We start from the raw sequence: 20,142 nt of genomic DNA on the forward strand, positions 1-20,142 counted from the left end.
TCCTGTCACCAGGCACGTGGGAGAACAGACCAACCCCCACCTCGCTACAGCCTCCTTTAAGGTATCTGTAAAGAGCAGTAAGGTCGCCCCTGAGCCTCCTTTTCTCCAGGCTGAACAAGCCCAGCTCCCTCAGCCGCTCCTTGTAGCAGCTCTCCTCCTGATCACTCCCCTTTCTTCCCCTGTAAACAACAGACTTAGTACAGACATCATTTCCTCCCCAAGTGTATAAGTTAGGCCCTAGGAACTGGTCTAATAATTCAGCTAGCCTGATGGGGTCCTCAATTAAAGCCTTCAACTCCTTCTTAAAACTTCTAACCTCTCTGCTGGTAAGGAGGGGGAAGAGTTCACCTAAGAGGATACACAGTTAGTGTTCGTACTGTTTGTATCAGGGAAGGCAAAATTCTAAATATCTCTTCTACCTTGTTCTAATTCTTGCCAGAGCCTAGAGTATGATCCTTCTCTAGGGACAGCGTTAATTGCAGTCCCTGTCGCCCTTCCTGGAGTGGCTGCTGCTGCCACCGATGCAATATTAGGATCATAGGGAGCATAACTCGGCTCCTTCTCTGAAAAAGGAATCTTATTATTTAGATATAAATTTAAAGCCTGAATTTTCGTCAGACCTATATTTTGGCCAAAATAATGCTGTTTCCTTAATTGGTTCTTTTGTCCACAGTGATACACAACATTTAACCATTTTCTTCTTTTATCACCTCCTCTAATTTTGGTATTATTTTTCCAATTTTTTATCATTCCTCCGGAAGGGCTGTTGGTAGGCACTCCCCCAGGGACATCTCCCTATCCCCTGGAACCCATATTTTCCCATTTTTCCCAGCCCTTGTCAGGGTGTTGCTACAGAAACTTAGCTCCTGCAGGGTACTGACTTGTGGAATTCAGACTCTATAACCCTGGAATGGTTATAAAGCAGGTATGTTTTTTCACACACACGCCGGACGCAAGGGGGATAGCTCCACCTAACTCGCGCACCAGCGGTTACTGGCAATGTGCTTATATTAGTGGGACAAATACATATTTATTGCATTTCCCGTAAGTCTTCTGTATATTCATCAGGTCTCCAAAGAATCATTAACGTAGGTTATGCGTACTGGAGTCCTCAGGTGGTCAGTTGTCTGTCATACTCTGGTGGTCTTTCACTGAAGGTCAGAAGTCTTCCTCACTGCTTATCTTCTGGGCTTTCCTGTCTCTGACAGACTTCAGTTGTCAAGCCAGTTCTTGCTATTCCCATTATCTATGCATACAGTATTTTATTCCCTTATCTTTCGGTCGTTAACATACAGTTGTGCTAGCTAAGACCTAGAAATCACCATCCTTTATCTTATTCCCTGTCTCAGTACCACACACAAACATTCTGATTCTGGAAAATGGGGATGTACTGCCAAGCACTTTCCCGTACAAGGGGTACCACACACCTATGGGTTTACCAGATTGCCTGGTGTACTGCCAAGCACTTCACCATGCAAGAGGTACTGTACCGTACACCAAATTTCCCGAGACTCTTCCTTCCTCTTTCTTATCTCACACTTCGTCTGTCTCCAGCCGTGCCCCTCGCGGAGCTACAGAACCACGGATCAGGACTCCACACTAGCTTCGTACAAAAGTACGTCTCAATCACATGTCACACAGAGTCTCACCTGACCCCCAAGGCAATACTTAATATTTCTTACCTTGGTCTGCGCACAGAGTTACCGGATCAGTTCTCAAACCCAGAGTGCCTACCTTCTTCCCTTCCCCAGTACTTCATGGATCCTGCCTTTTTAATCAGTCTCAGGCCTTCAGTTCTAGGCTCTCTTATTTGTGATTGCAACGGCGGGCATCCCACAAGCAGGAGCACACCTACTAGTCACACAGTAAAGTTTATATACTTTATTTCTTGGCGACCGGGACCCTCCCCTGCTTCCCCATTGACTTGGTAGTCCAGGTTCACAACCTATCCAATGCTTCACAGATAATACATGGCTTTCAGTTGCCAGCCTGTTATTTTTCAAATTTCTTTTGACTTTTTTTTGACTGTTTGGGGTGGTAATGTTTCTTCCCTTATCTGGCTTGACTTGATACCATGAATTTCACCTAATTTGCACTAAGGTGTCTGGTTGTCTGCATTTTACAAGTTTGTCTGGTAAGCTTTCTTATCACTGCAAGTATATCTCAATACCACATTCATTTCCCCTATACAATGTAACTCTAAATAATGTAACATCTCTAGAAAAAAAATCCTTCTTACACGGTCACATATACCCAGTATTGCTTTTCTGTTGAATATCAATTTAGTAGTTGTCTTTCTTACCCCTCCTGCCCCCCATACATTGGGTATTCCCAAGAAGCAGTATGTCTGGTACTTCCTGTGCTTATGTTACCAACTCAGGTGAGAAAACAACATTTTTGTTCCCATTCAATAATTGCTTGACCTGTGGGAGAATGGGGTATACCAGTCAGATGTTGGATGCCCCACTGTAGAAAAAAAGTGGGTTGCATGGGCCACATATCCTGGCCCATTATCTGAATCATTTTTGGCACTCCCATTGTTGCAAAAACTGACAGAAAATGTTTACACACATCTTTTGCTTTTTCTCCTGCATGGACAGATGCAAAAATACAGGCAGAAAGGGTATCAATTGAAACATAAACATAGCGAAGTTTTCCGAATTCTGGCTAATTGGTAACATAAAAAAGCAGTCCTTTAACTCTACTACTATTAATATCCATGGCTGGATAGTTGGAGATGGTAATCCCAGTTGAAGTGCTCCAGTATTTTCCATGACTTTATTAATTTTTCTCAGATCATGTCACAGTCTCCACTTTCCATTCCTTTTCTTGATTACAAACACCGGAGAGTTCCAGGGCTAGTTGTGGGAACAATATGTCTCACTTTAAGTTGTTAAGCAATTCAGCCTTCGGGCCTTATGTATCCTATTCCTCCTGGATCGAAGGGAAACAGAGCCAGCTTCTTTTCAGGACCTTTAGAGCCTGGATCAAAAGGAACATCCAGGTCATCAGGGGGCGTAACAGCAAAGACCTGTGATGCCAGTACTGTCAGATAGGTGGATGAGCCCACAGCTCCCTCACTATCTGGTAAACCAGATGTTTCTGACTGTGGTCCCACATGGCTTGTTAAGACCTCAGAGATTGCTCACCAGGCACCAAGCAATCCAGGCACGACCTTGTCATTTTTAGTAGTAGAGTCCCAAAGCTTGACCTCAATTTGGTCCCATGTTTCAGGCTCATAAACCATCTGATTAGTAATAAAGGGAATAAGCTGGAAGGTTACCAGGACATTCTTTGGTTTTAAGGCCATATGATTCCCCATGATGCGCACCTGCATCCTTACCTTCAGCCAGTAAGGGGCAGTTGTGTGTGCAGGTCTGCTTCTCTCGTCTTGAGCTTCCTTCCAGCTTGGGTGCGCCTCCTTCCAGCGACTTTCAGTTTGAGCTTCCTTTCAGCTCTGATGCATTTCCTTTCAGCGCGTGGTCCTCTTCTCTGAGCAGTTTGAGCTTCCTTTCAGCTTTTCCTTTCAGTGACTTTCAATATGAACTTCCTTTCAGTATGGGTGTGCTTCCTTTCAGCACGGGGTCCACTTCTGTGAGTGGTTTGCTGAGTTCGGCTGAACCTATCTTCATGAGGTGATCAGTGTCCCTATTCCTGTCCTGGTCCCTGTTCTGTTAGCCTGCCCTGTGAGTGCCTGCCTGAATTGTGCTCTGTCTGCAGCTATCTTCTGTCCTGTCTCCTGTATAGACCTTGGACCTATGTTACAGCCTTGTCTTTGGCACCATCTCCTCACTAGGCTTCCTGGATGGACCCTGGAGCTAGTTCATCATGTCACCTGGCTGGGGGCTACTAATGGACACTGTTCAGATCCTGTGCTTGGGGTAGGAGTGCAGGGGTGAGGTCAATGCCTATGCTGTGGTCACCCATAGCTCCTAATTTGTCCTTTCTTGAGGAGCAGTTTGCTTCCCTGACCCTTCTGACTCCTTGATGTCTTGTGGACCTTCAATATTAAGCTGGAGGCGCCAACATAAGATGGAAAGATGTGGACCTGTTCGAGCAGGTCCAGAGGAGGGCTATGAGGATGATCAGAAGGCTGGAGCACCTCTCCTACAAAAACAGGCTGAGGGAATTAGGGTTATTTAGACTAGAGAAGAGAAGGCCCTGAGGAGATCTTATAGTTGTCTTCCAGTGCAGGGGGGATGGAACTAGGTGTCCTTTAGGGTTCCTTCCAACTCAAACCATTCTGTGATTCTCTGAACTCTGTTTTCAAGGTTAGAAGTGAGCAATTATAATATATACTCAGATCTTTAGCACAAGGAATAAACCTGTACCTGATGGAACATCTGACACTAATAGCCTTTGACTGACCAAATGTATCCACCAGAAAAACAACATGTTTCTGGAGTTTCTTTGCTTCAGCTATTTCCCTTGTTTAAATCTAAGGTAACGCTCAAATCATGTTGGATTCCTATCTGCAACTTTTAAGGCTTACTTAATGAATGACTATATTACAGATTTCAAATTATATTTATTACAGGAATATTTTTGTTTGTTTAAATCTTGTAGTCTTGTTGTAGCTTATCTTATGGTTAAACATACACACACACTCAGTAGCTATTGCAGCAATTGAGCACTGGAGCACTTCTCTTTTCTTTAATATGTCTTAGAAAGCCAAAAGGGAGAGTCACAGAGACAAATGAAGAAACAATCACTCCTCCAGAAGACAGTAAGATACCCATACCCTGATATCTCCTTATCTTTTCTCTGGTATGAATATCTTCAAAAGTGATTTTATTCATGGAGAGAGCCCAGGACAGCAACCCATGTTTTTCTCTTCTTCATATGAAGTTTTGCTTTGTAAATGCTCATTTTTCATAACGACTTGCAGTGTGATGGGCTAGACACTGGTCTTGTGAGGACTGTGGAGAAATGGGACAATGTGTTCTGCAGAGACACAACCTTTAGAAGCTGAATTGCCTCCCAGGCCATTGCAGCTTGCTATCCCAGACCTGCAGCAACTGCCTGTCTTATTTACATAGGAGTTGCAAGTGTCCTAATCATCCTCAAGCCTGAAGTGTTTATTTAGGTGCCACATCAGAACTGTGGGCAGAAACTCATCTGGTCTTTCTTCTCCTGATGTTTGATTTACAGCCTAGAATTAAGTTTATCTATAGCTGGATAAGGCTGGATCCAAAGACATAGCAAGCCTTAGGCACCATGGATTTTAAATCATGTTTTAGAAAAACAAAATTCATGACTGAATAATAACATGGACAATATTTCACTGTTGTGAACACAGTTTACACAAACATACTCACAAATTCCCCCTCTATTGCTTTGGTAAAAAAAAAAAATAATAAAGCACACAGTAAGAAGTCAGTCATAGATGTGAAGGAAATCACAAGGGAGTCATTCGAAATGGTAGAATGGTTAGCCCATTATTTTTGACTTTCTAGAGTATGCTGCCCTTCTGACACCAAAAAACAACTCAGCAAGCCAAAAAGTACCTGGCCTGGTAGAGTGGAAGAGCAGGATGGTCTTTATACTTGTATACCAGCAGTCTTGTACTGGTTTCTTGAACATAACCTAGAAGTGGCAATACCAGCAATGCTTTTGCATCCCATTGCTGTATCATAGCACTTTTTCATTTCCAGTTTCATTACTGCACCATTGTCTCAACAGAGAAAGTTTGACATCCCAACCTTTCTACAAGGTAAAGCCATGTGGAGTCTCTCCTGAGAAATGGGTGACCTGAAACAGAAGATAACAGTAGAGTTATTACTGCAAATGTTATGCATGTTTTAAGATAGGAGGTAAGAATATTACTACTACTGTTAAAAAGCAGGAAAAGCTGAGAGGCAGAAATAATTATGCTGGAATTTAGTCAGGTCTATCTTCAAAGTTCAAAAAAGGGGAATTTAAGAATTTAAATCATCAGAATCTTTGATATCACTAAAAGATGGCACTTGCAGCCAGGGAGTCACACCCCCATATCCTTTTTCTTCACACAGACACAGCAGGGTATTAGCTCAGCACTGCCTTGCAGAGTGAAATCTCCTGAACTGCCACCCTGGCTCCCTGTGGTAGGCAGATGCGCCTTGCTGGCTTCCATTCAGCAACTGTCAGACGACAAGTGGTGCGGGAATGCTTCTCAATTTCTGAGGGAAGACTCTTTGGCATGGAAGATTAGACTTTCCTTTGTCACTGCTGTATGTTATGCAGCCGGATATCCTCATCTGACAGGGCTTTGCTTAATACGTCAGGTTGTTGGTAAAATTCTTAGAAATACCAGTATCACTTTCAAGTGCTTTCACTCACCATTTCCCAAGGTGACACAGATTCTTTGATGGCTCGCTGAGTATCAGAAGCACTTAATAAAAGCTGGGACTTCATATCCCAAGGATTCGTTCAATTTTCTATGACAGCACAGCAAACTAGCATGTATTATATGTTACTGCAGTATGTTACCAGTGCCTGCTTGAGCTGGCTTAATCTACCATCTAAGTTATTCTTTATTATTCTGCTGCAAATTCTTCTGTGCCTGATGTGGAGCTGTACTACATGCATCAGCTTGAGTAGTTTGGTGAATTTACTCACTGTATCCAAACGGTTTGTAACCTCATAGCAGCAGAGGCAGGTAAATTACACAAGTAGGGCAGTGTGAAGGGATTTGCGATGTCGCAAGGATGAGGCAAGAGAGAGATGGGTGACAGAGATGCACAAAAAGCCTTTACGGTTTACGTTACATTGCCTCCACCTTGAATTAGGGGCAAAGCCTGAACCTGTCACAGGAGAATGACAGAAGTACCAGCTTAGGCCAGGAAATAAATTAGCACTTTTTCCATTTGGGTGATGGAGAGGGAGGCCAAATGTACAGCATTGTGAGAGAAATGCAGGTGCCATGATGTACAGGTAAACTGAAGATGGTAGTTCCCAGAACACAAAGCCAGAGCGCTGTGCTGGTACGACCTGAGTATAAGACAACACCCCTGGGGCTTATTTCCTATTTGGATGTAAAGGAGCAGAGAAGATGCAGGGAACCCGCTCTGGCCCCAGGAGCCGGGGCTGCCGCCACCCTGCCTGGCCCAGCACCGTGGGGACGCGGTGCCTCCATTTCCCCGGGCCGCCACAGCCAGGTGGCGCCATGGCGGCGTCTAGCGGCATGGCGGGCGGCGGGGTGGGCCGCAGGGCGGCGGGGGGGAAAGGGCAGGTTGGGGTTTGCTGCTGTCCATGAGGGAGCCGGGGCAGCGGCTCTGCGCTGCCTCTGTGGCCCGCTGACCTTCATGCGCTGGGGTGACAAGCGGGGTACTGGTCACTTGCGGCTGGGCTGGCCTGCTGGTGGGTGGTAGCGGCAGGGGGCGGGTGTTGTGTGTGGTGGCATGCATGCACAGTCACAACACCAAAGTCCTAACCCCACCAGGAAAATACGAAGAAATAGGATTTTTCCCTCTCTGAGATCACATTGGTTCGAAACTGGTGGAGGAAAAGAGCATATCTGCAAAAAATACCTGTGTGGGGGGGTCTATTTTCAGAGGACAGACTCTACTTTTGATGCTGTTTGCCACTGGGAAGGGGAGTGAAGGTGATTTCATTTTTTTGTCTTCACTGGAAAGAAAATTTCACCATATATATATATATCTATTTTTTTTGTGTGTGTGTGTGTGTTTAACCACAATCTTTCCAGCCTTCTCCTCCTGCTCATGCACGCTATGGTTGTGGTTGTCATTGCTTGCTGTCTGCTCAGGTCTTGTGCTTTGCTGGTTTGTTAACTGAATTTAGTTTGAAGCCTTACACCGCTTAATTCCAAGGATTAAATTCCACCTTCAGGGGTGTACATACTGTCTCAAAATAAATAAATAAATAAGCAAACAAACAAATAAATAATCTGGGGTGATTCAAGCAAGCTGGGGTATACATGCTGTCTCAAAGTAAGTAAGTAGATAAATAAATAAATAATCTGGGGTGATTCAACCAAGCTGGAAGACTTTATCAGTTGCTGAAACATAAAGCACCTTAGTTTTGGTGAAGCACGTAGAAGAGTCCCAGAGAGGCTTAAGCACATCCCTCTCAGCCCACCTCCACATGTGGCTTTCCCTCATTTTTACCAGAGGTTTCTGTAAGACCGTATTGGTGAAGTGTCCTATGTCAGCTCATTTCAAAACATTTTGATCTTGCTCTGAAGTGTTTATGTGATGCGGTTTCCCCCACCATATAGAATCTGATCGCTTGAAGCGGCATGTCTAGCAGCGCGAGCTGAGTGATGAATGTTGTTTCTCTCAGTGTCTGCGTATGCTCTAATTTCAGTTTAGTCCGATGGTGTCGCTGCCACCAAGAGGAGCAGCCCAGTCCTTGCCTCCCACCCCTCACTTGCTGGTACTGCTGTTCATGCACAAGAAGCAGATCAGTGATCAGGTTTAGCTGAGATCCAGGGGAAAAAAAAGGAAGGGGGCGATGTTAGTTCTCAGTGGGAGCAACTACCTGCTCAAAACACTTGAAATCAGCACAATAAAGGGCTTGGCCTGGGCACAGGAACAAACAGCATGGGCAAGGAGGGTACACAGTGTTCACATCTGCTAAAACTGCTACTGAAAACTTGTGTGTCAAAGGATATCCCTAGGACCCTTGGCATTAAACTTGTCGAGACATAATCTTCCACACCTAGACACTTCTGGGCTTATTGTCTGAGTTAGAAATGGAGGAGCTGATAGTGGTGATAGCAAAAGACATTTACAAAGTAGTTTATTTTAATTTTTTTCCCCTTGAAATATATGCTTGCAACCCTTTTAACTTTTTTTTTTTTAAGAAAAAAAGAAAAAAAAAGAAAAAAAAGAAAAAGAAAAAGAGAAAGAAAAAGAAAAAGAAAAAGAAAAAGAAAAAGAAAAAGAAAAAGAAAAAGAAAAAGAAAAAAAAAAGAAAAAAAAAAAAGAAAAAAGAAAAAGACCCCAAACCAAAACCACCAAACATGTCAGCTTTTAAAATATGGCCATTCTATTCCTGGATTGTTTTTCTAGTGCTGCACCATTAAATGGAGAAGTCTTTTCCACTTCCCTTTCCCCTCTCCCCTTCCTGTAGCAATATACAGATGGACCTTAGAGAGAGGGGAAAGGTGCCCTGTTGATTCTTGTGAAGATGTTGCTTTTGTTCTTTTTGTTGTTGCTGGATTATAAGATGAAAACAGATGTTTCTTCTCTTTACAACACACTGTATGGCCTGTCTAAACATAAGAAAATCAGCACTTCTGCATACAGTGCTGAGTTTCATCTGAGACTGAAGTCACAGTCAGAAAGCAAATGTTATCAGACATCTTTATCATGAGACAATTGTGTTTTGTTAGATACTTTAATGAAATCTGCGCACACTCCCACAATAACACATTTCAGAATTTAGTTGGCTTTTGTTTCCATTACAAATTTATAATTTCCAAAAATTACTGAGTGTATGAAAAAAGAAGGGATGGGGACATATGTGTTTGTCTGCCTGCCAGTCTTTTCTGCATGCAAAACAAATGCACACACATCTGTTTTAGAAAAATAGTTTGTAAGATACTTATCTAACAGCCAGTGGTTCACATGTAGGGAATAATTTTGCAGGAGATTAAATGCTTTATCTCATGAGTGAAAATATAAAGAGTATGAACGTAGACCAGTACACTTTGCTTTTTAACCCAGGTAATGTTTGTCATTTTTAAGTTGGGATTCTCTCTTTTCACATGTTTATCATACGGCAGTTGTGGCTGCCTGAAATAGAAAAGAGCTCTCCTTTGGCAGACAGAAGTACCAGAATGGGCACTGGTTTTATGAATAGGAATGCTGAGGACATGTGGATATTGGCAGATGGGAAACACTGAGTATCAATTGGCAAGAATCATCAGTGCACTTGTAGGAAAAGTCCAAGTCCAAATTAATACAGTAATTTCATAAGTTATACAGAAGTTAAACCTTGAAAGCATGCACACTAATGGCCAATCATGTTTCTTACTTAGCAATTGCATTTCTCCACAAGATGTTCCAGAAAGTTTGCAGGGAAATAGCTTTGGGTTTTATTTAGAGCTAATTTTGCTAACCAAAATAACCTTTATGCTTTTCTTGTGCTTCTGTGTAAGTCTGGAAAATCTTGACTCCTGAGCATCAGATGGGTTAATGCAATAGCATTTCAAAATGGCTGATACTGGCCAGGTACTACTCAGACTAGTGCTCAGTACCAGGGTACCTCTCCCCTCATTTCTGCATTTTTTGGAAGCAGTCACATGGCCCCAGAGGCCAAACTGTTGAAGCTAATTTACTGCCCAAGGCATCTGCTCCTTGGCAAGCTCTATGGGCATCTGCATAGGTGGCTCTGCATAGCCTTTCTTTCTGGCATGTGCTTGGGTACCTGGGGACTCGGGGAGGGGACGGACGGGGGATGGACACAACCTGCTTTTCTGTTGCTGTTGTTGTTTTTTTATTTGTTTGTGTGTTTTGTTTTGTTTTGTTTTCTGGATCACCCTGAATAAACTGAGAGGCATTTTCTTTATAAGGAATTGGCTGTGCATCCCATATGTCCCTCTGTTGCTCATGCTGGGATAATCTGCACTGAAACAAGATCTTTGTTTTCTGCACCCCTGTCTCCCTCCCTATGCACAGGCTGAAGTCATAACCCTCTCTGTGCTTCCTTAACGTCAGTTACTCTAGAAGCAGTTGTGTTTTTGTAGACAGCTGTTTATAATTTCAGGTCTATGAGGGAATTAGTGACAAATTTAAAGAAACAAAGCTACTTGGTAGACTCTACCCTATTCACTGGAACGAAGCAAGGAAAGTTTGGGGAAAATAAAACCACTGGAAAGCAGGGAGACATCGCAAGAAATGGGTAGCTGCAAAATGAACCTTATAAGGGAATAGCTGCATGGCTTCAACAAATTTAGAGGGCTGGGCCTAGGAAGGCATACTAGATGATTGTGCTGTGCACCAGTATGAGACAGGAAGCAAGATGAAGCACTCTTGCAGCTCTTGTAATAAGCTACAAGGTGGATAAACTATGTGCTATCTGTACTTTTTTAAGAGCAGAAAAAGAAAAAAAAAAAACAACACCTCCACCCCCCCACTGTCATTCAGCAGCAGGATGGGTTACATGTGAGTTTAGGCAGAGGAAAGATTGCCTTGCAGCCTCCTGTTGAAGGCAGAAGAGTTTTGACTTGGGAATTTTTTGCTACTTAGTTTATTGCTGGTTTACCCAAATCAGTGATCAAAAGTTTCTTTTAGGGTGGAGGAGGGAAGAAAACACAAGCAATTAAATGAACACTTGCTTACATAAGCTCCTTTCCTGCCCCTTTCACAGGCTCATCCTCCAACAAATACCTTCCTAGGCTGAACTCCCCTGGCTTTCTCTGCAGGTTACCCTCAGTCCCTCCCAGTCTGTTCAATGAGGTGACAGTGGCATGGGACGCCGGGGTTGTGTTTGTAAAGGTTTTTATCCTCTGGTCTTTGCTTCTTAGTGAGGGCTCCTCCAGGCTTCCTGGTACTGCTGCTCCAGCATGGAACCTCTGTGGGCTGCAGCCTCTCAGTGTTGTTCCCTCTACTGTGTGGGTTGTCGTCTTCCAGGAGTGTATCTCCAGCTGTGTCCCCAACAATATCTCCTTCCACATTCCCCTCCATTTCTCCTAGTGTGCCATTTCACATATCTCTTCACAGATCTTCTCCATGTTTCCTCCATGTCTCTCTTCATATATTTCCATCTGTCTCTTTATGTGTCTCCAAACTCACCTCCTCACCTAACTCCTCTACTAATGGCTGCTGTTCATTCTTAAATACATTTGAGTGGAGGTGCCACGTGCTCTTTTGGTTGGAGTTTTGGCTCACTGTGGGCTGTTCCCAACTGTTTCAAAGCCATGGGAGGCAGTTATGACTGACCCAGGACTGATCGTGGCCTCCTCCCACACAGGTCAGCCCCAAAGCACCTGCCACCAAAAACCTGCCAGTTTTGCCAAATACACTGCCTTTCCCCCTTTTTTTCTCTCATCACAACCTGCTCAGCTCCTGCAGTGAGCTTCTGTCTCGAGGTTATCCCAGGTTTTACTTGGAAGGAGCACTACTTTTAAATATTGGTGGTTATCTGGTATGAATTACATAGATGGAGAAAAATGTATTTTTTTTTTCCTTATTAAGATCCTGTTCCTGGAACCACATGATTAAACTTCCACTATGTTTTTAATGTAAACTCATAACCCTTGCTTAAAAAGAAAATCTTGAAAATGTAAACTGCAGAAGGCAAATATAGAAAGAAATATTATGGGAATTATTTTTGTCTCTTAGCTTTGGGAGCCGGTTCATAATGTGTAAGCCCTAAGGGTTTGCAATGCCATGGAAGGAGCTGCTTCTCTGTTGTGTCCATATCTGCAAAACTGTAATAACCTCTGTAACTCTTTTGTGTTACATCCCTACCAAATATGTTAGTTTACATTTCAGCACATTTTTGTCTGCTTAGGTCACAGCCTCCGGTGCTCTACAAAACCACTAGTTGAGCGGTTACATGCACAGTGATAGGAATGGACTAGCTGCAAACCATGGTCTGCAGTGGTGATGAAAAACTCGCAATTAAAGAAGAACTGTCACTGACATTGCCCTTTATAGAGAATATCATGGGAAATGAAAATGCTCAGAGTCTCTGAAACTAATTTCTGAATCTCTGAAACTCTCTCTTAATTTTGGGTCTCTTCTGCAAGACATTTTTCCTAAGAAATATCTAGTTCTGCTTTTTCCCCCATAACTCTATTTTTACCTTTCTTCAGTAAGTTCAAAATTTTCTTAATGTGCTTGCCTCAAGGATAACTCAGCTGTATCTCACTCACAGAGACATCACTCATTTCAGTCCTGTAGTTTAACAAACCTGTCATCCTTTAATGCTAAAAGCTATTTACATCAGAAACTATGGATCAGGAAACTAATCTCCATTCCAGGAATGACCACTGCTGTACTTTAAACTTCCTGCAAGCATGAAGATGAGTCTGTTAAACCCACGTTTTGGCTTGAGATTTTTGTCAGGTGTTGGGGCCTTGACCATCCAAACAGTACACACCTAAAGTTTACATGCTGTAGCAGCATGTGTAAATGTAGCCCTGTATTTAAAGAGAAGACCTGCACCAGGCTGCTTACTACTGCTCCTTTTTCGTAAAGGGAAAACCACTGTGGCTTAGCTTGGGGTTTTGCAGGAGCAATCAACACCAGGGTAAGGCTTCATGAATGACCGTGAAGCCTACCTGAGTAATGTGTTCAGCTCTCCAGTATTTAAAGTGGATGTACAGGAAAGATGGGGAGGGACTCTTCCTCAGGGAGTGTCATGATAGGACAAGGGGTAATGGTTTTAAACTAAAAGACGTGATTACTTTAGATTAGTTATTAGGGTGAAATTCTTTCACTCAGAGGGTGGTGAGGCACTGGCACAGGCTGCCCAGAGAAGCTGTGGATGCCCCATCCCTGGAGGTGTTCAAGGCCAGGCTGGATGGGGCTTCGGGCAATCTGGTCTGGTGGGAGGTGTCCCTGCCCATGGCAGGGAGTTGGAACTGGATGAGCTTTAAGGTCCCTTCCAACCCCAACCATTCTGTGATTCTATGATGTTGTCAGATTTTCACTGCTTTTGCTCAGGAGTCTGCTAAGGTTATAGCTTTAGAAGCAGCCAGGTAAACCTATTTTAAACCAGTACAATTCTGAGGTATAAATAAGACCTAAAAGAAAAAAAAATCTCAATTGATTATGTTATTTCTGAGTCTTCAGTCAGGCAGCAGTTATTTCCTTTATGTAGTAGATGTGGTCCGCTGCAGAACTGCAAATTGGCAGAAAAGGTTTTTGCAACACTAAGACTGAAGGAGGCCATACTCTGACCCATTCTGTACCCTTACAAACAGATCACCAGTTACAACTTCTGGAGTCAATTGGATATTGAAAATAATCTGGGTGCTCATCTAGAAAGAAAAGAGTGTACAAAGGCATGCTTTGGAAACTTTGGAAAGTTGAAGTCAGACTTAGAACTTCTGAAGCCCTGATTCATGGTTCCTGAATGTGTGGGATTGCTGATGTGGTAAAAGATTTGACCCTTGAAGCATGAAAGGCAGGTCACATCCTGGGGGACTCTGTGATGAGGCATGTCTTGCTTGTTCAGCCTGCTGGAAGCCCAGAAGCTCTACATTCCCAATGTGTGTGTGTGTGTGTGTGTGTGTGTGGAACAGGGGCAAGTCCCTATTTTGTTAGTCCTTTTTTTGGCACCGTGATGTCTACTACATCTACTAGAGCATCCGTTTCTACCTCACTCTTCCTCACCGCCCATCTTTTGTGTAGACCTTGCAGCAATATGCTGTTACTTTCTCCTTGACCTGGGACCCAGCTGCAAATGCCAACAAACTCTTCTACTCTCTTGTTAATCTCCAGACTGTTCCCAAGCAGTATTCATCAGAGAAGGACCTTATTTCCAGGGGCGGTGAAGTGACTAACCCAAGATCAAACAGCAGGGCAGTAGCAGAGGCAGGAACTGAAATCTAGCCTTCTGACTCAAGTTTCTCTTGACCACAGCCTCCGGGTTACATGGCTGAACTCATCAGTGCTGTAAGTTTCAGCAGTTGCTAAGACAAAACATAATTTTCTTTCCCAGCGATATTGTATCTGTGTCATACTGTTCTCTGCCTACTCGGAAGCAGCTCCTCAGCATTTGACTTTAAAAAGGGAAGGCAAGCAGGAGATGTGTCTAAGTGGTTGCACTCTTTTGATCGATGAGAGAGGTGAGCCAGAGTGTGTTCCAGTGACCTCCTGCTATATAAAAGCTTGGCCTGCCTGACAGGACTTCTGGCTGCAGAGTAGCTGTGAGTCACAGCCTTTACTGCTTGGATTTGATGCGGATTTTTACATCAGACGCTGCGGAAACGAGGTGGCCTCTCAAATATTTGCATTGCTTGGCAAGCTAGGGTAAACGGGGGTGGATTCAGGAAGTTCTGGCAAGGGCAAGCACAGCTGGTGTTAAGGTCTTTGCAGGGCTCCTTTGTGTGTGTGCATGTGTGTGTGTGTGTTTGTAGGAAAATAGTGAGGCCCCTTGATTTTTTTCCAGCCAGGGTTCCTGGGAAGGGATGAGTAATCTGGAGATTTCCTGTGACTTCTGGAGTAAAAGAAAAAAAAACAAAAAACAAAAAACAAAAAACAACACATCACCTTTTGGGGGAATCTTCTTGGATCTTCCACCATCTCAGGAAACCCCTGAGCAGCCTAGAAAGGCTCTCCCCTGGAACCAGCCCTGCTCCATTTATTTCTGTTCATTTGCCAGTGGACGCTGCTGAAGACCCATGTAAGACATGCCATGTCAATACCGCTCTTTGTCCTCGTCCACCTGGGAAGCTCAGGGTCTGAGCTCCTGGTACCGTGCTGGGGGCTTCAGGAGCTAAACTGAGGGCAGGAGGCGAGTGGGCATGGTGTGCCTGGATGGGGTTGCTGGGAGCACTCCCCTTTCACTTCTAAGAGCATCAGCTCTCAGAGGGAGGCTGTGAGGTGTTTTGTATAGCACCTAGCACAGCTGAGTTCTGGTTCATGACTAGTCAGCTGGGTGCTGCTGCAGTTCAACTGAATAAATATCAATGACAAGAGAGATGTGGGGGTTTCCTGTTGGCTGAGGAAGAAAGGAGTGAGGTACCTCAACTCTGCACTTACTAGTATTTGTTATTTGACCTGCAATGCTGCCTTCAGGGACAAAGGCTCTGTTGTGCAAGGCACATGCACACAGCAAAGGCAGAGCCATTCCTCACCCTAAAAACAGGCATTCTCCAAATGAGCTGAGCTGCTGGAGCTCTCTGAGAGCAGGCATGCTGACAGTGTACAGGGGCTGGAGGGTGAAGCAGTGGGTGTTGCTGCAACAGGGAGCCCTGCATAGATGGTTCAGACATTAGGTGTATGTCTGAAGTACCCACTTGTTATTTCTAGACGCTCATCACCACTAGCCACAAACTTCTGTAACTAGTATTTCTCGATGTGTGCTTAGCCATTTGGTTTTCTGAGTGCTTTACAAATATTATGTAATTAGGAAAATAACGCTCTGTTTGCACAGGCAATTGCACAACCACATGTTCAAAATTCATCTTTTGGAAATGTAGCCCTAACTGAAATTTACTTATCTGCTTCTTACTCTGCCAGCTACTCTTGCCAAAATGATTTTTAATCCCCCCAGCCCCATAAATGACTGTAGTGATGATAATAAAAGGAATACAGCTTGGGCAGATAAACTGCTCACCTCTGCAGTGTAAAATAAGTGGAAAGTAAGGGGCTGATAGGGAATACGCATTTTGGATTCTGGTGCCAGTGTGTTTTCTAAATATTTAGTATAGGAGAACGGGTGTGAAACAGCCACATCCTCCAGTGCCTGATCTCCACATGCTGATAGAACTGCGGGCTAATAAGCAGTTCACGTAGCAGCTTTGCTTTCTGGCAAGGCTCAGTGCTGTGGCAGTCTGGGGCCAGGGAAGGATTTATCCTTATGACTTCCTGTACAAGGTGCGAGCCCTTGGCACAAGACTTAGTGCCCTACCCAAATCCAGGGATTCTTTTTTTTTTTTTTCCCCCCCCCCCCCCCAAAGGTTAAGTGGTTCCCACGGGGTGCAAGAAAGTGTTATTGAAAGCAGCAAGTCCACTTTTGAATATTGCACTTCTGGTAAATCTCTGATCCAGCATCTAGTGGTTAACCACTGATACAGGAAATGACATTTAACGTTTTATCACTCAGCCAGAAATGGAAGAACAAGGCAAGTCTGTATGTGGTGAAGATGGATCATTGCCTGCTACCTTCCCCTTAAAGGCACATCATTCCTTTTAAAAGGAAATGTTTTTCAAGCAGACTGAAAACCTGGAAAACAAATCCCCTCCCCCCCACCCCCCCCCCCCGCCAACCCAGCCAGGAGGTTTTGACTGTTAAAACAGGGGTGATGGAGTTCTAACCAAATGCAGTCTTCTTTCCTGCTTTTCTTCTGTGTCTTGGGAAGTGCAGCACAGGCCGGCAGCAGTGGGCAGGGGAGATGGGGCTTTCAGCAGGTGGCACTCGCTGCTCTGCATCGGGCTCAGCTGGTCCTTGGCATGGGGTGCTGTGTGCGGCCTTGGGTGGGGGCTGCTGCCAGCAAACACGCTCAAGAGATGAAGGGAAAAAAAAGAAATCAACAAAAAAATATTCATCAGAATACAGGGCCGGAACTTCAGCGCCGGTATGAATTGTGGTTTATTGATTTCAGTGTAACTGCATTGGTTTACAGCAACGAGCACCTGCCCGCTGTCAGCGCAGGCTAACCACAGCGACGGTGCTTGCTGTCTGACCTGTTCAGCCTTACTCTGCTGACAAGGAATATACTCAGGAAGAGAGCAAGCAAGACCCAGAATTAAATTATATTATATGTCCCAATCCAACCAGATCCGAAGAGGCTGCCAAGTCTGCCTATGCATATCCTAACAATTTCAGATGTTTTCATTGTATGTACTGAGGGAAAAAAAAAAAAAAAAAAAGAGCAAAGCAGTGAGGCACTTTCCTGCTGCAAATAGGATGTGGACAAATGCATTTTTTTTTAACTGTTCCAGGGGCTCTTCTCACCTAACAAGACAGTGCAGGATGTTTCCAAAGAGCTTTGCAGACTGCTAAAACTTCCCTGAAAGTGAGTACAGAAATCCACTGGAAAGCAGCATATTAAAGGTAGGCCAGTCCTCCTGATCTGTGGAGCTGCATAACACAGTTTTCTTGTGTCCTCAAGCCACAGGAAGCTTCAGAAAGGCTGTGGATGGTGGAGGCAGCAGAAGCCTCCATGAGAAGTTCAAAGGCTACGGATGAGGGCAGCTCTCCAGAAGTCCTGCTGCTCTCTGGCTTGGCTGGAATTGAAGCTGGAAGATGGGGCGAGCACTTGGATGCCATAAAGCTGGCTTGGTCACACCCACAGTGATGATCTTGGACCCCATTAGCCAAAACCTACTAGTGAAGCCCTCCTGTAGTTTAAGCACCAGCTTCCTGAATCTACTTGAGAGCCATCCTTGCAAAATCATGAGTAGATTGGGCAGAGGAAATCAAAATATCTGTGACCTAGAGACAAGCTCAGATTTGTGTTCATATGTAAGTCTGATGTGTACTGGCATGAATCTGAAATGGAGAGCAAGGATCTGCAGTAAAATGATCAGTGGGCATTATTAAAAAGGAGGAAAAGGGTGAAGTGTCTTTCCAGCTGTCAGCACACTTGTTGTTCAGTTAGATTGTCGCTTCTTCAGCCTGCTGCTAATTTTCCTTTTCAGTAACAGAAACTTGCTTGAATGCAGAATGTAAAATGAGAAAGCTGTGGGAACTGCTTGGAGAGTACAGATGAGGCCCTGTAGGAACACATGTGCATCAGCCACAAAGAGCAAAGATGCACGTGCATTTAAGGATCCGGATTCTTAGCCCTTAATGCTGCATGTCTTTGATAGCATTATGATGTATTTTGCACACCAGAAAGACCATCCTGTGTATAAAAATCTCTTCTCTCCAGCCTTGCAAAGCAGTTGGGCACTGGTCCTGCCAGAAAGTCTGTAGAGACTTGAGCAGACCTTTGGCCTCTCTGAATGTTTGCCAGCCAACAGCAACTGGCATGATCAGTGCCTCAAGCTACACCTTGGGAAGTGCTGCTATTTATCTCTGCACTTGATTGCACCCAATTACTTGCTAAGAACACGTTCTTTGAAAAAAGATCTGGAGCTGGATTCTTCTCTCATTGCGACTCTGCCAGCTGCCGTCCCCAAAGCTATTTTTAATCAGACAAGCTTCTCTGTCCCTGCCAAAAAAACTCGTAACAATTAATAACAATAAAATGAAGGTAGCCTGGATAAATGAGTTGCACTTGCTCTATAAATCAGCAGCAAAGGCAGCTAGGGAAGATCAGCGCTGCATCGCTAATTCGCTGTCTTCCCTTTCGCTGTAGCCTGGGTCTTCCGGTTCACTCTCGGTCCCTCCGCTTTGCAGTGCCACCAGTCCCCATGCTGCCTGTGGCAGGTAGGCCAGCAGATGGGCACGGGCACCTCGGCACAGCGTGTTGCTTTGATCCATCTCATTGCGGATGTGAGATGGGTGTGAATTATCCCGCTTACGTGCCCGTCACATTGCACTGCTAAGTTCATTAATTCTGGGAGCTGCAATACTACAAAGAGCTGTGCCCACAGCAGGCTTGGTGGTTAGGTTAAGTCTCTGCACTGTCATGTCACAGTCTCTGGTGTGATTATTTGCCTGCAGGCATGTGTGTCCCTGTGCTGTGATCCTGTCAGGAGATAAGCTGTGTTGGGCTGGATCAGAGCATGGACAGGAGGCCTCCAAGGACACGTGGCCAAAGCCATTTCAGGCAGCAATCCCATTAAACAGAAGGTGGTGTTATGCCCTCTACCTGGGCACAAACTGCTGTTGCCCACAAGTGGTAAGAAAGCATTCCCCGATAATTTTATTGGAAAAAAAAAAAAAAAAAGGCAGGGCAGGGCAGGGCAGGGCAGGGCAGGGCAGGGCAGGGCAGGGCAGGGCAGGGAAGGGAAGGGAAGGGAAGGGAAGGGAAGGGAAGGGAAGGGAAGGGAAGGGAAGGGAAGGGAAGGGAAGGGAAGGGAAGGGAAGGGAAGGGAAGGGAAGGGAAGGGAAGGGAAGGGAAGGGAAGGGAAGGGAAGGGAAGGGAAAGGAGGGGAAAGGAGGGGAAAGGAGGGGAAAGGAGGGGAAAGGAGGGGAAAGGAGGGGAAAGGAGGGGAAAGGAGGGGAGGAAGAAAAAAGAGAAGAGAGAAGAGAAGAGAAGAGAAGAGAAGAGAAGAGAAGAGAAGAGAAGAGAAGAGAAGAGAAGAGAAGAGAAGAGAAGAGAAGAGAAGAGAAGAGAAGAGAAGAGAAGAGAGAAGAGAAGAGAAGAGAAGAGAAGAGAAGAGAAGAGAAGAGAAGAGAAGAGAAGAGAAGAGAAGAGAAGAGAAGAGAAGAAGAAGAGAAGAGAAACAGAAAAGAAAAGAAAAGAAAAGAAAAGAAAAGAAAAGAAAAGAAAAGAAAAGAAAAGAAAAGAAAAGAAAAGAAAAGAAAAGAAAAGAAAAGAAAAGAAAAGAAAAGAAAAGAAAAGAAAAGAAAAGAAAAGAAAAGAAAAGAAAAAAAGAAAGAAAGGAAAGGAAAGGAAAGAAAGGAAAG

The sequence above is a fragment of the Anas platyrhynchos genome, chromosome 1 (genome assembly GCF_047663525.1).
Source record: "Anas platyrhynchos isolate ZD024472 breed Pekin duck chromosome 1, IASCAAS_PekinDuck_T2T, whole genome shotgun sequence".
NCBI lineage: Eukaryota > Metazoa > Chordata > Aves > Anseriformes > Anatidae > Anas > Anas platyrhynchos.